The 16,056-nt window shown below is 42.2% G+C and overlaps 1 protein-coding gene across 3 annotated transcripts in view; it reads left to right on the top strand.

Annotated features, from left to right (window-relative positions):
- The first annotated feature begins 4,086 nt into the window (after positions 1–4,086).
- CCDC126 (coiled-coil domain containing 126) overlaps positions 4,087–16,056 on the top strand; it is a 41,076-nt gene continuing 29,106 nt past the window's right edge. Inside the window, exons 1-2 of one of the 3 annotated variants that reach the window (XM_015133874.3) lie at positions 4,087–4,309; positions 4,672–4,756. The gene's annotated coding sequence lies outside the window, so the exon portion shown is untranslated. 3 annotated transcript variants of the gene reach the window in all.

The raw sequence follows: 16,056 nt of genomic DNA, 5'->3' as shown, positions 1-16,056 counted from the left end.
CAAGGATAATAATTTCAAAACAATTATGTAATGCCCCTAATTTTTCCTGTAAAAACCTTTGTCTTCCTTTACCTCCTTGAATACACACATAGTTTACTGTGGCATGTGTATTCCCATTGCAATGCCCTATTCCCAAATAAACATATTTTTCTTTTAGAGAGCCTCTCTCTGTTATTTAGGTTGACATAAATGGTGCCAGAAACAGGACCTGAAAAAAGATCACTATCACAAGGAATTGGCAGTTCTTGAATCTGGTGCCGTACTCATTTAAGCCATTTCAGTTCTCTGCTTCCATGGCTCACTTTTTCTACCCTGATGAGTCTTCTCTAATACCATGCCTCCTTCTTTATGCTAGAAGCTCTTGACTTTATTTGGGGTCTGATTCGAATAAGGCAGCCCTAAATAAGGGACTTTACATCCCTCCTGGGATTAAACAAAGACTTTTTGTATTTTCTGGTAAGTCTTTTCTGATTTCTACACAATTTCCATTCTGTCTGTGAGGCATGTCTTTTCTGATGAATTTACTTTTGGTCTGTGTGACTACTTTAATATTTTGTCTGATGCACATGCCTGGGTTAAAATTTTTTTATGAACACTCTTGGTTTTATTTTGGTTATGTACAACTGATTTAGCTCTTTTCCCTTGCTTGTTTCTGAAAATCTTCTGAGAACAAAAATAAACATTCTTTTAGAATGGACACATTCTAAATGATGGACACAGGATGGCTAGATAAAAGCCACTAGAGTGGTTGCTACCATCAAATACATTGGTCCAAACTTTTGACATTCTAACAAGATTGATAATTTTCTTTGGTCTTGAGAGATTGATAAGTAATGTAATGGGGTTTTCCTAATTTCTCTTTTCTTTTTCTTCTTTTCCTTTTCGTTCTTCTTCTTCTTTTTTTTTTTTTTTTTTTTTTTTTTTTTTAGAAACAGAGCCTTACTCTGTCTCCCTGACTGGAGGTCAGTGATGCAGTCATAGATCATTGCAGCCTTGAACCCCTAGGCTCAAGTAGCTAGGACTATGGGTGCATGCCACCATGCCCAGCTACTTTTGTTTTGTTTTGTTTTGTTTTGTTTTGTAGAGACGGTGTTTTACTCTGTTGCTCAGGCTTCTCAAACTCCTGGCCTCAAGAGATCCTGCTGCCTTAGCCTCCCAAAGTGTCAAGATTACAAGTGTGAGCCACTGTACTCTGCCTAGGATTTTCAAACATTAAGGCATGCCAAGTTTTCTGGGACTCTCCAACCAGCTACATTTGATTGCTCATTCTCATGCACACTTAAAAAACTGATGGGTTTATGAAACTGTTACAACAGGTCTCACTTAATCCTCTATGGTAATTTCATTTATTCAGCTGGTTAAGCCTAATTCATGGCTCAAAACTACTAAGCAAACTGAGATTATCATTTTACTTTATATTTTTCCTTTTTTAAAATTTGGCCTGTAATCCCAGCACTTTGGGAGGCTGAGACGGGCGGATCACGAGGTCAGGAGATCGAGACCATCCTGGCTAACCCCGTGAAACCCCGTTTCTACTAAAAAATACAAAAAACTAGCCGGGCGAGGTGGCGGGCGCCTGTAGTCCCAGCTACTCGGGAGGCTGAGGCAGGAGAATGGCATAAACCCGGGAGGCGGAGCTTGCATTGAGCTGAGATCCGGCCACTGCACTCTAGCCTGGGCGACAGAGCGAGACTCCGTCTCAAAAAAAAAAAAAAAATAATAATAATAATAATAAAAAATTTGTATGTTACTTGTTAAATTTTTGCAGAAGTATAGGTCTTAACAAAATAATGCTGGGCCAGCACTTTGAGATGACAGCAAAAGACTATAGACCTTAATAATAAACCCCAGGTAGACTTAGCCTGAGAGTCATTTTCTTCAAACCTCCCTTATTGCCTAAATGTGGCTAAATGTTTTTTGACACTAACTCCTCATCACCAATCACTCCCCACAATGTGGGAAGAAACCAGCAACCAGGCCTCCAGGGACATCAGAATGTAACTACAAAATGACTGATCAGTGATGCATTCTGAGAAAGATCTTGATCGAAAAAGGGAAATGTGAAAATTGTCAGAATCAAAATGGAGTCACTTGTGTTAAAAAACAAAACACCATGACAGAGCTGGGGAAGGCTAAGAAGGGAAGGCTTTCACACGTGTATGCCTGATAACTAAACTATTGCAAAAGACTCTGCAAAAACCACAGCCGTACACAAAGACCACTGCAACCTTACACAACAAGTACTTCTGTGTGGACATCTGCCCAGCAACTGCCTGTTCAGCCTAGAACTGGAGTCACCCTTATTATTGATCTTTGTAGCCAAGCATAATAATTTTAAAGCAATTGATTTAATCTTTCTTATTTTTTCTTTGTCTTCCTTTACCTCCCTGAATACACACAGAGTTTACTGTGGCATGTGTATTCCCATTGTAACGCCCTATTCTCAAATGAATGTCTTTTTCTTTTAGAGGTCCTACTATTTAGATTGACAGCTTTAAAATAAAGCTTGTTTTTGTTTTGTTTTGTTTTTGAGGAAGAGTCTTGCTGTTGCCCGAGTGCAGTGGCACAATTATGGCTCACTGCAGCCTCTACCTCCTGGCCTCAAAGTGATCCTCCTGAGTAGCTGGGACCATAGGTGCATGCCACCACAACTGACTTTTTTTTTTTTTTTTTTTTTTTTTTTTGTGGGGGTAGAGATGGGGTTTTGCCATGTTGCCCAGGCTGGTCTTGAACTCCAGCCTCAAGCAATCCACTTGCCTCAGCCTCCCAAAGTGCTGGGATTATAGGCATGGGCCACCATGCCTACTCTATAATAAAGCTTGTTATCTGGTAGCACAAGTTATCCTCCTCCCACTCCTTCTCTTTTTTTTTTTTCTTCCTCCTCTTCTTCATGAATGCTTGTCTTTGCTCTTCCATCGCATTTTAAATTAGCTTGTCAAGTTTCTCACACATACACAGACATTTATTGAGATTTTGTTGGGAATTGCACTGGCTCTGTAGGTAGGTTTGGAGAGACTGGCGTTCTTCAGTATTGACTCTTCCAATCTATGAACATGTTATATCTTTATTTAGGTCTTCTTCAGGGTCTTTCAATGTTTTTTTCAGGCAGGTTTTGCATTTCTTTGATCTATTTATCCCTAGGTACTTGATATTTGTTTGGAGCTGCTGTAAATGGTATCTTTAAAAAATTATCTTTTTTACTGGCATATATAAATAAATATTGATTTTTAAAAATATGATTTTTGTATCTATTAACCTTGTTAAACTCTTTTATTGTTAAGTTTATCTGCAGATTGTTTTGAAGTGCCATAAACATAATTTTTTTTGTTTTTTTTGAGACGGAGTTCTGCTCTTGTCGTCCAGGCTGGAGTGCAGTGGTGCGATATTAGCTCACTGCAACCTCCGCCTCCTGGGTTCAAGCAATTCTCCCACCTCAGCCCCCCGGGAGGCTGGAATTACAGGCGTCCGCCACCTCGCCCGGCTAAGTTCGTATCTGTAGTAGAGACGGGGTTTCACCATGTTGGCCAGGCTGGTCTCGAATTCCCGTCCTCAGGTGATCCTCCCATCTTGGCCTCTCAAAGTGCTGGGATTACAGGCATGAGCCAACGGCGCCCGGCCTCCACGTACATAATTATATCATCTATGAAAAAATAATTTTGTTTCTTCCTATTTAATCTTCAATCCTTTCATTTTTCTTGCCTCACTCCATTGGCTAAGGACTTTCGGCTGCAATGATGGGTATTCTCATCTGTAGCACACTTAATCATCATTAAGCTTTTCCAGCCTCAGGTCAACAGTATTGGGAGGTTGGTTTCTCACTGGAGGGTCGGGAACAAGATGCCAGAACCCTTCTTCCAGAGCCTGCAGCGAGTTAAGGCCGAAGGTATGCCTCTGGCGGGCTCATCTTCCAACACAGAAGAGCCCGCCGCCCCTCTCTGGTTGCCGCGCAACGGCGTCGTTCTGATCCAGGGTAGGTGCAGGGCGGCTGGAAGCACGTGTCGCCGCTTCCTCATTCTAAGACTACATCCCCCACAATGCTGCGCGCTGTGGGCGGCTGGCCCCCGAGTGCGGGAAGGGCCGGCCGGGAGGCGGAGCGGAAGCCGAGTGCGAGGGACGAGCGGAGTAAAATCTCCACAAGCTAGGAACAAACCTCGTCCCGACTCCCACCCCCCGGCCTTTCTCCAGCCCGATCTGGAGGCTGCTTCGCCAGTGCGGGACGCAGCTGACGCCCGCTTATCAGCTCTCGCTGCGTCGCCCCGGCTCAGAAGCTCCGTGACGGCGGCGACCGTGACGGGAAGTCCGCGGCAAGGTAGTGAGTAGGGGGCGAGTCTGCCAGCCGGGCCCGCACCTCTAGCGCAGCCCCTCCGCCTCGGCGGCCGCTCCTCCCCCGCCGCGCCCCCGTCCCCGGTCCCCGCCCAGCTAGGGCCGCTGCCGCGGAAACCCGGCTTAGGAACGGGCCGGCAGCCTCCGGCCGCGGCCGGCAAGGCTCTTTGTCCCTTTCTTTGGGCCGTGCCTCTGCCCCTCCGCGTCTGACAGCCGCGGTCCCTTGGCCCGGACGGGGAACCGAGCGTGGCTGGGGCTGCGCGAGTCGAGCGGGGCGGGCTCGGTCCGGAGCTGCGGGATGGAGAGTCCAGGCGGCACCGCACTCACTTCTTTTTCTGTTTTTGACAGCTCAGTTCTCTTCTACTTTGGGAGAGAGAGAAAGTCAGATGCCCCTTTTAAACTCCCTCTTCAAAACTCATCTCCTGGGTGACTGGTAAGGATGAACTTAAACTGCCGTGTTGATTGTTGACTGTGGCGGTAATGAGAATGGCTCAGCCAGCGAGGGTTCGAATCCTGCCTGGGTTTCTCTCACTGCCTGCCTTGGTGATCTTGGTTACTTAAAGGCTCTAAGCCTGAGTTTTCTCATCCATCAAAACACACACGTTTACGTTATTAGAATTAAGAATATAGACCTATAACGTCATTAGTACTTCATTTGATGAAAAGATCCTTTGTGATACTTTATTAGCTATGACTGAAGTGACCGAAGTGGCCTCTGGACTTGAGTTTTGTGCTTTTCTTTTCTTTCTTTCTTTCTTTTTTTTTTTTGAGACGGAGTCTCTCTCTGCAAGAGCTCACTGCAAGCTCCGCCTCCCGGGTTCACGCCATTCTCCTGCCTCAGCCTCCCGAGAAGCTGGGACTACAGGCGCCCACCACCACTCCCGGCTAATGTTTAGTAGAGACGGGGTTTCACCGTGTTCGCTAAGATGGTCTCGGTCTCCTGACCTTGTGATCTGACCGCCTCAGGGCGGCCTCCCAAAGTGCTGGGATTACAGGCGTGAGCCACCGCTTCCGGCGCTTCTCTTTTTTTAGTCATTAATACCTGGGTTTTGTGTTCTTCACTTTATCTTAAACCTAACGAAAAGATTCGTTAACATATGCCGTCTTCCTCATTTCTGCTGTTTTGAGATGGCTGAGACTGTTCTTAGGAAATTGATGACTCTGCTTTTCTGTGGATCAGCTTTAGAGATGCAAGTATTTATTCACCTCTCCCCTCCCCGTCAGTTGTGTCCTTTGGGGATCCTTAGAGGCGCTTAAGTGTTTGTTTCGTCAGAGTAGGCATCCAGGTATTCTACAGTCCTGCCTCTGGGCTTCACCATGTTTACCTTGGGTCAACTTTTTTCTACTTCTGTCTGCATCTTCTCACTGATTAATAATTTCCCCAGTTTGGGATTTGTGTTTTTTTACAAGTTGTAGTTTTTGTTCACAAGACACCCTGAGTGACTGCAATAAATTCCGTCAGGAATGACTTGATAATTTCACATTGGTCCCTTTTCAGTTTCAGTTCTTGCACTATTTTCTCCTGAATTTTACTGACGTTGGTTATGAATTTTTCTTCAAGGAAATCTCTATGATCCTTAATTGAAGTTTATTTTTCACTTAAAATGTCTGCTCTGTACTACTTTGAGTTCAAACACTATTACACAATATGTGCAATAACAATCCTGAGTAAGTGCTGTTTTAAAACACGCAGTTGTAGGGGGAAAAAGCCAGTGGGCCTGATGAATTGCTGGTGTTATTTCTTTAGTGACAGATTAATTTTTAAAATATATGTGAGGAAGAAAAGGAGAAATCTAAGGATGTATTTTATAAGCATAACAGAGAGCCAGAGAATAAATAAGTGGAAAACTTATTTAAACTGTGGAAAACTTACTTAAACTGTGGAAAAAGGCACATGCACATAAAATTTCTGACTCACTCTAAAACGTGTTGCGAAAATACTTGTTTTGAGGAAAATGTTTCTATGTTGGTGTTATTTAGTGCAGTGTAGGACAGACAGTAATGGCTATGGAAATAGGAGTCCTTAGTGTTGTCCTTGCTCTGTCACTATCTGTGAAACCTTAGATTACTTTGTGGTCCTCAATTTCCTCATCTCTAAAATAGTGAATTGGTCTGATTCCAAGGACTTTTCTAGCTCAGACTTTCAATGATAAAGGTTTTTGGAGGTTTTTTAAAATGCGTAAACAAAATTGGTGTAAACCCTTTTAGTCATTTGTGTTCTTAGTGTTTCTTCCTGCTTCAGGTCATATAATTCTTTCAAACTACCTTGAAGGAGGGAATACATATGAGACAACAAGAAAGCTGCCAGAAATCAGAATCTCTACTGGCCAGTTATCACTCTGTCTTGAGCTGCACAGTTTCTCTGCATTTTTGACATGCTTTGTTCTCTTTCTCCCTACTCTGTATCTTTTGCTCATAGCCTCTATACCTGTTGTGCCTGATTCTTCATGACTTTACCTGTCAATCCCCTCACCCAACTTTATTATTTTCATGACTTCTCCTTCAGCTCCTTCTGCCAACTGCCTGGTTTTCCCTGGGGCCTCTTTGTTTGAGGCCAGAGATTCTAGCCTAGTTGGCTGTGGAACAGGAGGTGGGGTCATGTGGCACAAAACATGATTGGCCAAGGCTGTGACAGGTCAAGCTCTGTGATTAAAGTATCTGGTGCTGCACAGTGTGTGTCTATGTATATGTATATGTATAGGGTTTTTGTTTTTTTTTTTGAGACAGAGTCTTGCTCTGTCACCCAGGCTGGAGTGCAGTGGTGCTGGCTCACTGCAACCTCTGCCTATATTGGGTTCAAGCAATTCTTGTACCTCATGCCCAGCTAATCTTTGTAGTTTTAGTAGAGACAGGGTCTTACCATGTTGGCCAGGCTGGTCTTGAACTTCTGACCTCAAGTGATCTGCCTGTGTCGGCTTCCCAAATGGTGGGATTACAGGTGTGAGCCATGGAGCCCAGCCTGCATAGTTTATTTTATTGTACATTTTAGTTTAGTTAGTTTAGTTTGAGACAGCCTTGCTCTGTCACCCAGCTTGGAGTGCAGTGGTGCGATCTTGGCACACTGCAACTTCCACCTCCCGGGTTCAAGTGATTCTTGTGCCTCAGCCACCCAAGTAACTGAGTTTACAGGCATGCAACACCATGCCTGTCTAATTTTTTGTATTTTTAGTAGTGATAGGATTTCACCATGTTGACCAGGCTGGTCTTGAACGCCTGACCTCAAGTGATCCGCCCTCCTCAGCCTCCCAAGGTGTTGAGATTACAGGCATGAGCCACTATACCAGGCCATATTTTAGATTAAACTTTTACTGTAGCGTAATGCTTAGTTTTCTTTTTGCCTTAACATTTTCTGTTTTTATCCCTGCCTCACTGTACCATTTTTCTTTTATCTGTTTTTGTAATATTCAGTGCTGTTGTCTTCTCTTCCGTCTCCCAAATGTGCCATCTAAAAATGATCTGATGTCTTGACACTCATTTCCGTATCTTAGCTGGAATTTTAGTGTAGCTTCTCTCAAGGCAGTGCATTTTAAATCTCAGACCTTATTATGGAGTGAATGGGGCTGTGTTCTGTGTTAATCCCCCCACCCCCCAAACAATATTAACCTCAGGGAGTATTACATAGAGAAAATATTTTAGGAATGCTCCTTTTCCCCTGAAATTACATTCCGGGGTCAAGTCTGTGGAGGACTTTTTTTTGGTTTGTTTTTGGAGAGAACTGTTTGAACCTCTGAGCTGTGGTGAACATACTGTGTCTTTTTGTAGTAAATCTATGCCTCTTTAGCTGAAATTCCTTTGGAGACTAATAGGCAGTAGTTCTTCTAGTACCTTTGGCTGAGTGAAAGCTTCTCTATCTGCTAGTTGCTATTGCTGTTGATAGTTACTTTAGCTATAGTTATAATGGCACAAAATGTAGAGCACTGAATAGATGCAAAAATGAGATTTGAATGAGAGATTATAAGGTAGGATTAGCCATCTATTTGTCTTTTTAATGTTGCTGTTGCTATGTTTGCTTAAAATAAAAGGAAGTACTTCATGACAGATGACAGGGAGTGTGAAATGCAGTATTTTTTTTAACTTTTTTGTTACAATCCATAGTAAGAGATCTTTTTATATCAAGACTCCATAGATGGCTGGGTATGGTGGTATGCGCCTGTAGTCAGTCCTAGCTACTAGGGAGGTTGAAGTGGGAAAATCACGTGGGCCCAGGAGTTTGAGACTGGCCTGGGCGACATAGGTAGATCTCGTCTCAATAATTAAGAAAAAAAAGACTCCATGCATGTATAACGTGCAGACACTGTGTCTGCATAGGCTGGACTCAGTGGCTCATGCCTGTAATCCCAGCACTTTGGGAAGGTGAGGCAGGAAGATCGCCTGAGCTCAGGAGTTTGAGACCAGCCTGGGCAACATAGTGAGACCTTGTCCCTGCTAAAAATAAAGTTTGTCAAACGTGGTGGCACACACCTGTAGTCCCAGCTGCTTAGGAGGCTGAGGCAAGGGTGGAGGACCTCTTGAGTCTGGGAGATCAAGGCTCAGTGAGCTATGGCCACTGCATTCTAGAGCCTGGGCAACAGAGCCAAACCCTGTCTCAAACGGCAACAACTGTGTATGCATGCATGTGTCTGTATACGTAAAAATAAACTGGAAATTTCACAAAACAAAATTGGTGTGTACAGTCTACTCTGATGGTTTCTATTTTATCTTGTGTTTTGAAAAAGTGCTTGTTGCAAACTGTTAATTTTGTTCCCTGCTTTTGAAAAACAGTGGAGTCCCGGGCTGAGAGTTTGGATGCCTAATGTTTCTCTGTATGGTTGACTTTGAGTAGTCATTAATTCTCTTTGTGCTTCATTTTTCTTATCTTTATAATGAAGGTGTTCTAGTTTAAATATTTGCTGGTTCTTTGTTTGATTTAATTAATTAATTAAATTTTGAGATAGAGTCTCACTCTGTCACCCATAGCTCATTGAAACCTGGTATTCCTGGGCTTGAGTGGTCCTCCTGCCTCACTCTCCAGAGTAGCCGGGACTACAGGTGCGCACCACCATGCCCGGCTAATTTTTAATTTTTTTTTTTATAGTGACTGCATCTTGCAGTGTTGCCCAGGATGGTCTTCTTGTACTTCTGACTTCAAGAAGTCCTCCTACCTCAACCTTGTAAAGTGCTGGAATTACAAGTGTGAACCACCATGCCCAGCCTGTTTTACTTTTCTCTGGAAATAAAGTTGGACTAAAGACAAGTATATATCTTTATGTCTCTGGCCAGGGAGAAACTACTGAAAAGTGGCTTAAATATTTGGCTGTTTACATAGTGTGCTGTTTGGCAAGTGGCATAATAGAGCTTTGAACAGCACTTTTCTCTAAAGATCTTGTAAAGTGGAGTAGACATGTTAATGCCTGTAATAAATATAAAAATTTAGAAAAAAAATTTATCCATGTTTGTTTCTCTTTTGTGTTTCTTAACAGGGAATATTTTGGAGTTTGAAAAATTATATTTAAAATGCTTAATATGAGTTTTAAGTAAATGCACAGACAGATTGCTACCTAGACCTTATTTCATACCTGATCTTGCCACTGCCCCTTTCAGGTTAGAGAACACCAATAAGAATATATTTTTCTTTGTAAACACCACCATATCAGATCATTACTATTCCTGTATATTACCAACAGTGGAACTGCCGTTTTCATAAGACAGGGGAACACAAAGCTTTCTTTGCTTGCGGGTTTCCTTCTGTTCACTTTGTATGATTTCTCCAGACCAGGCCATTTCATGCTGTGCTTTGGGAGCCCTCTCATTCTCATTTGTTTGTATTGAGGAAAATAGAAATAAGGAATTTGTTGCCTGCTCCCAAGATTCTGGTAAAAGAAGAATTCTAAAGTTTTATTGGAAGGAAATTGGAACCAGACTTTGTACTTCCTCTTCTTTCTCAAATCAGATATTACCCCCTCATTATTCCTTGACCTCACACCTCAGGTAGATGTTGCAAGAAACATCACCCTTATTTTTCCTTCATAGCAGTTTATCACAAGCTGAGATAAGTTGTTTGTTGTCCCATTCCTATTAAAATAGTGTCCAGAAAAACAGGAATCCTGTCTTTCATATCTTGCTTTACCTTTCACATCTCTGGTTCCTGGCACATGGTAGGTGCTTTGCTATTGTGAATGAATTAGTGAACAAATGAATGAGTAAACCAAGTTATTTCATGCCTTAAGTGGAACTGCATGTAGTAAAGGTTGTGTTTTGAGCCTGGGCCTTTATGCACTGCCTCCACCCTCCACCTCCAGTTCTTTTTTTCTGGAAATGTGTTATCGCTATGTTTGCTGATCATGGTGGAGGTCTCTACCTTTAGAAGACTTTGTATTTATCTTTGTTTTACTTCATATGTTTTTATCTTCTAGTTTTTTGCCTGTATAAAAACTAGCATATAAGACTTCCGAAATCCTTCTTGTAGCAACTTTATAATAGTAGGATTTATGTGAATACAGTTTATTTGAAACTTTAAGAGCCAGGTTAATAATTTAGTGAATAGTTCCAGTTAGGCATCTTCAGGATCATTGTCCTAAACTGCCGTTACTATTTTCTGGTTACATTCTTTTAAAGCAAAAAAGAACAAAGCTTCGTTTAATACAATTTATTCTGTATTTACAAACACAGTCTTTCTAGTGGAAGTAAGGAAGGTAGTGTGGTGTAGAGAAAACCCTAGACAGTGAGTCAGGACCTGTATTCTGGACTAGTAGGATTTCTGCCATTAACTGATTGTTTCATTTTTAGGCAAGACACTTAACATATCTGGGCTTCAGTTTCTTCATCTGAAATGCAAGGGAAATGGATTAGGTTTCTTCTCAGGTTCTTCCAGTCTAGAAAAGGATAATTGAAGATACTTTACCCCCAAATTTCTATCCTCTGTTCCTCTACCCCAAAACTCATTGCAGGGAGATCACATTGCTGCATGGGAGAAGGTGGGGTTAGGTTCAGGGATGTGTTTTAAAGTAAACATAAGGCATTTTTCAGTGATGGCTGATTGTTCACAAGGCTCTGTAGGGGATGTGGCAGCAGTGTAAGGCTTGTTGTTCTTGCCCATAAGGGACCTGGGACTTAAACAAGGAGACACGGCTTACACACATGCTTGGATGATGTGATGTATCAAATTAATTGGTATGAAGTAACATGCTGTGGGAATTAGAAGATCAGTGTGGGGTAGAATAAGGTAAGGAGGTTTTGAAATCCTCCTATCTGAGGTAAGATTTAAACAGATATTCTACCTCGTCTCCTTTCAGACTACTTGGAAGATGAACTGTTCTCATCAGCAACATGCTGTTATGTCATCTTTTAGGAGTAGGTAATGCTCCAGTGACTTCATACCAATGATATTTTCATGTTGTCCACAAATTCTGAGTAGAAACTTTTTCAAGCTTGTAGCCTCCCTGAGAGCTGACTGTTATTAACTGAATGAGAGGATATCAGGAAACATGTAAAGACACATGCTGGGTAAATAAAAATATCATATAAATGTAAGATATAATTATTACTGTTTTATGAAGCAGAGAGAAGACTGGCTGGATTGGAGGAGATATATTTGTGACTGAGTTTGCATGTTAGATTTTAAGTGCAGTGTGAAACTGTTGAAAGGTTTTTAATCAGGAGAATGTGATATGCTTGTGTGTGTGTGTGTGGTAAAAAATACATAATCTAAAATTTATCATTTTAACATTTAAGTGTACAGTTCAGTGACATTAAGTACATTCACATCATTGTGCAACCATTACTACCATCCATCTCCAGAACTACTTCATCATCCCCATCTGAAACTCTGTACCCATTAAATCATAACTTTCTATTCTCTTCTTTCACATTGTAGCATGTATCAGAACATCTTACTTCCTTAGGGCTGAATACTATTCCATTGTATGTAGATGCCACATTTTATTTATCTGTTTATCTATTGAGGGACACTTGGGTTGTTTCCACCTTTCGGCTGTTACGAATAATGCTGCAGTGAACGTTGGCATACACATATCCCTTTGGGTTCCTGCTTTCATTTCTTTTGTGTATATATCCAGAAGTTCAGTTACAGATTGTATGATAATCCTGTGTTTAAGTTTTGGAGGAAATGCCATACTGTCTTCCCCAGCAGCCGCACCATTTTATGTGCCCACCAGCAGAGCAGAAGAGTTTAAGTTTGTTCACATCCTTGCCAACACTTGTTTTCTGGGTTTTTTTTTTTTTTATGATAGCTATCCTAATGGGTGTAAAGTGGTATTTCATAGTGGTTTTAATGTACATTTCCCTATGATTAATGAGGTTGAGCATTTTTTTTTATTGGCAAAATGTCTTCAAATTATGAGTTTTGTTTTTGGAATAATATTTGATTGCTCTGAGAAGAACGGATTGAAGTAGGGTTGGAGAGGAGTCTGGCAAACCACTTGACAAGCAGCTATAGGAATCCACTTGGAGGTGGTGATAGTTGGATCACACTCTGTTGCCCTTCTTCAGGTCTAGTGCTTTACTGATACTTCGTTTTAAGTGTGTCCCCTCTCCTTAGTTATTCTACCTTTGTGCCATATAGACTAATTACTTTTGTGATTTCTGCAGTTGGTTGAGAACTTTCTCCTGGGAATCTTTTTTTTTTTTTTTTTTTGAGGCGGAGTCTCACTCTGTGGCCCAGGCTGGAGTGCAGTTTCGCTATCTCGGCTCACTGCAAGCTCTGCCTCCCGGGTTCACGCCGTTTTCCTGCCTCAGCCTCCAGAGTAGCTGGGACTACAGGCGCCTGTCACCACACCCAGCTAATTTTTTTTTGTATTTTTAGTAGAGACAGGGTTTCACCATGTTAGCCGGGATGGTCTCGATCTCCCGACCTCGTGATCCGCCCGCCTCGGCCTCCTAAAGTGCAGGGATTACAGGCATGAGCCACCGTGCCTGGCTTTCTCCTGGGAATCTTAAAAATATTCAAGAGTTTATCTTAGGCCAAAATAAGAATGGTGACGATGATTTATTTTTTGCCTTAAAAACTCCAGGCCAGGCACAGTGGCTCACACCTGCCATCCCTTTGAAAAGACTGAGGCAGGAGGATCACGTGAGGCCAGGAGTTCGAGACCAGACTGGGCAATGTAATGAGACCCCTCTAAAAAAAAAATACAAAAATTAGCTGGGCATGGTGGTGTGCACCTGTAGTCCCAGGCCATTCAGAAAGCAAAGGTGGGAGGATTGCTTGAGGCCGGGAGGCCGAGGCTGCAGTGAGCTGAGATTGTGCTACTATACTGCTAGTTTGGGCAACACAGCGAGACCCTGTTTCAAAAGCAAAAAACAAAAAACAACTCTAGTTGTTAATTTGGTGAATTTCAAGTTTTGTTTTTTTTTTAAGTGATTAATAGAAAATTAATATAGTGGCTTAGAAATTAAGATTTAAAAGTTTTTAGATTATAGACTGTTTTGATGGAGGAAGTACTCCAATAAAAACTATGCCAGATGGTAGCCATAAGCCCTTGGCCTCAGTGTTGGCCCATCAGGTTTCCAGTTAGTGACTCTGTCCTTATCTCAGTGGCCTTCTGGGGGCTGGATCAGTACTTGAAACATAAAACTTGGGGAGGTTCAAAGTGCAAGCTCCTCTGTTGTTTGCAGTTTTGAACATTGCACAGAAAGAAGAGACATTGAATCTTTCCTTTTTTTTCTTTTCTAAGGATTGAGGCTAATAATCATTTTCCTTTCTAATCACTAAATTAAAAGTACATAAGTAAATTACCTTCCATTGCTAAAGAAGTCAAAACTTCTTACCTTTTTTTTTTTTCTTATGTGAAATCACAGACAGTTCTCTGAGAATAGAACAGTGAGTGTATTCATATCGGCCCTGGAGAATAAAGTAATACCAGTGGAAATTGTTTCCTCTTCACTTTACTTCTACTTTTGCCTTATAAATATAGGGCCTAGCCTACCCTGGGGGTAATGACTCAGGTTCCAGCAGTGGTCACCTGTTTTCAATCCCCCTCACCCATTCCTCTTCAAGGTCCTCACGGTGTCAGCTGAAGAATGACAAGGTTCATAAATTTGGAAAGGAGAGCTTTATTTCTTATAAAGCGTTGCAGCCTGCAGGGTGATCATTCTGACAGGCTGGGAAGCATAGCCTCCGGCCTGAAGCCAGAAACAGACACTTGGAGAGAGGGACAAAGGGAACAGGAATTTATGCTGAGCAGAGTGGCCGAATATACATATTTAATAAGTTAAGGCGTCATGAATATTTATGAAAGGAGAAACATGTGCATGCACAATTGAGCTTCATGCTCCTTCCTAGGTCCTACATATAAAAAAATTGTGGCGTTAGCATGATTCCGGAGTGGAGTTTTCAGCCCTCTGATGTCAAAAGGTAAAGTGGAGGACATGAAAACCCTTACTGTTCTTCCTGTGTAGACTGGCCAGAACTACTCTGTGGCTGGTGGTCTCTTATCAGGAAGAAATGCTTGTAGGTTGTTTTGTTGAAACTGCAGAATGGAGGGGCAGCAGTCAGGCAGTTGGTTGAGATCAGTGGTGGAGTCTTTTGAAAGGCCTGGTTTCTGTTTAGTCCAAGTTTGTTCAACCTGCGACCCATGGGCCGCGTGGGACGGCTTTGAATGCGGCCCAACACATATTCATAAACTTTATTAAAACACTGTGAGTTTTTTTGTGATTTTTAAATTTTTTTAGCTCATCAGCTATCGTTAGTGTTAGTATATTTTATGTGTGGTCAGAACAGTTCTTCCAGTGTGGCCCAGGGAAGCCAAGAGATTGGACACCCCTAATTTAGCCCTTAGAGAATAATGCCTAATGGCATGATGATAATGGCAGTTATCAAGGGAGGGAAGTATAATGAAGTGTGTCTGACCGCCCATCCTGTTATAACTGCCTAATGGCGGTTCTAATGGGTTCTCCTTGCCTGATGCCTAGACAGAACCGATTTATCAAGGTGGGAATTGCAATAGAGAAAGAGTTTAATTCATACAGAGCCAGCCGTATGGGAAACCAGAATTTTATTATTACTCAAACCCATCTCACTGAAAACTCAGGGATTGGAGTTTTTAATGATAATTTGGTAGGTAGGGGGTCAGAAAGTGGGGAGTGCTGATTAGTCAGGTTGGAGACAAAATCATAGAATCATGACTCTTCAAAGCTGTCCTCTTGCACTGAGTCATTTCCTAGGTGGGGGCCACAAGACCAGATGAGCCAGTTCATTGATCTGGGCGGTATCAGCTGATCCATCTATCTCAAGCACTGATCTTCAGTTTGACAGTAGTGTTATTACCCCCAAGAACAATTTGGGGAGGTTCAGAATTTTGCAGCCTCCAGCTGTGTGACTTCTAAACCTTAATTTCTAATTTTTTCTTTTTTTTTTGAAATGGAGTTTCACTCTTGTTGCCCAGGCTGAAGTGCAATGATACAGTCTCAGCTCACTGCAACTTCGGCCTCCTGGGTTCAAGCGATTCTTCTGCCTCAGCCTCCTGAGTAGCTGGGATTACAGGCATGCGCCACCACGTCCGGCTAATTTTGTATTTTTAGTAGAGACAGGGTTTCACCATTTTGGTCAGGCTGGTCTTGAACTCCTCACCTCAGGTGATCCACCCACCTCGGCCTCCCGAAGTGCTGGGATTACAGGTGTGAGCCACCACACCTGGCCAATTTCTAATTTTGTAGCTAATTTATTAGTCCTGCAAAGGTAGTCTAGTCCTCAGACAGGAAGGGGGTTTGTTTTGGGAAAGTTAAACTAAAAACTAA

This window comes from Macaca mulatta, chromosome 3 (assembly GCF_049350105.2).
Source record: "Macaca mulatta isolate MMU2019108-1 chromosome 3, T2T-MMU8v2.0, whole genome shotgun sequence".
Lineage (NCBI taxonomy): Eukaryota > Metazoa > Chordata > Mammalia > Primates > Cercopithecidae > Macaca > Macaca mulatta.
This window is presented reverse-complemented; position numbering and strand designations above follow the sequence as displayed.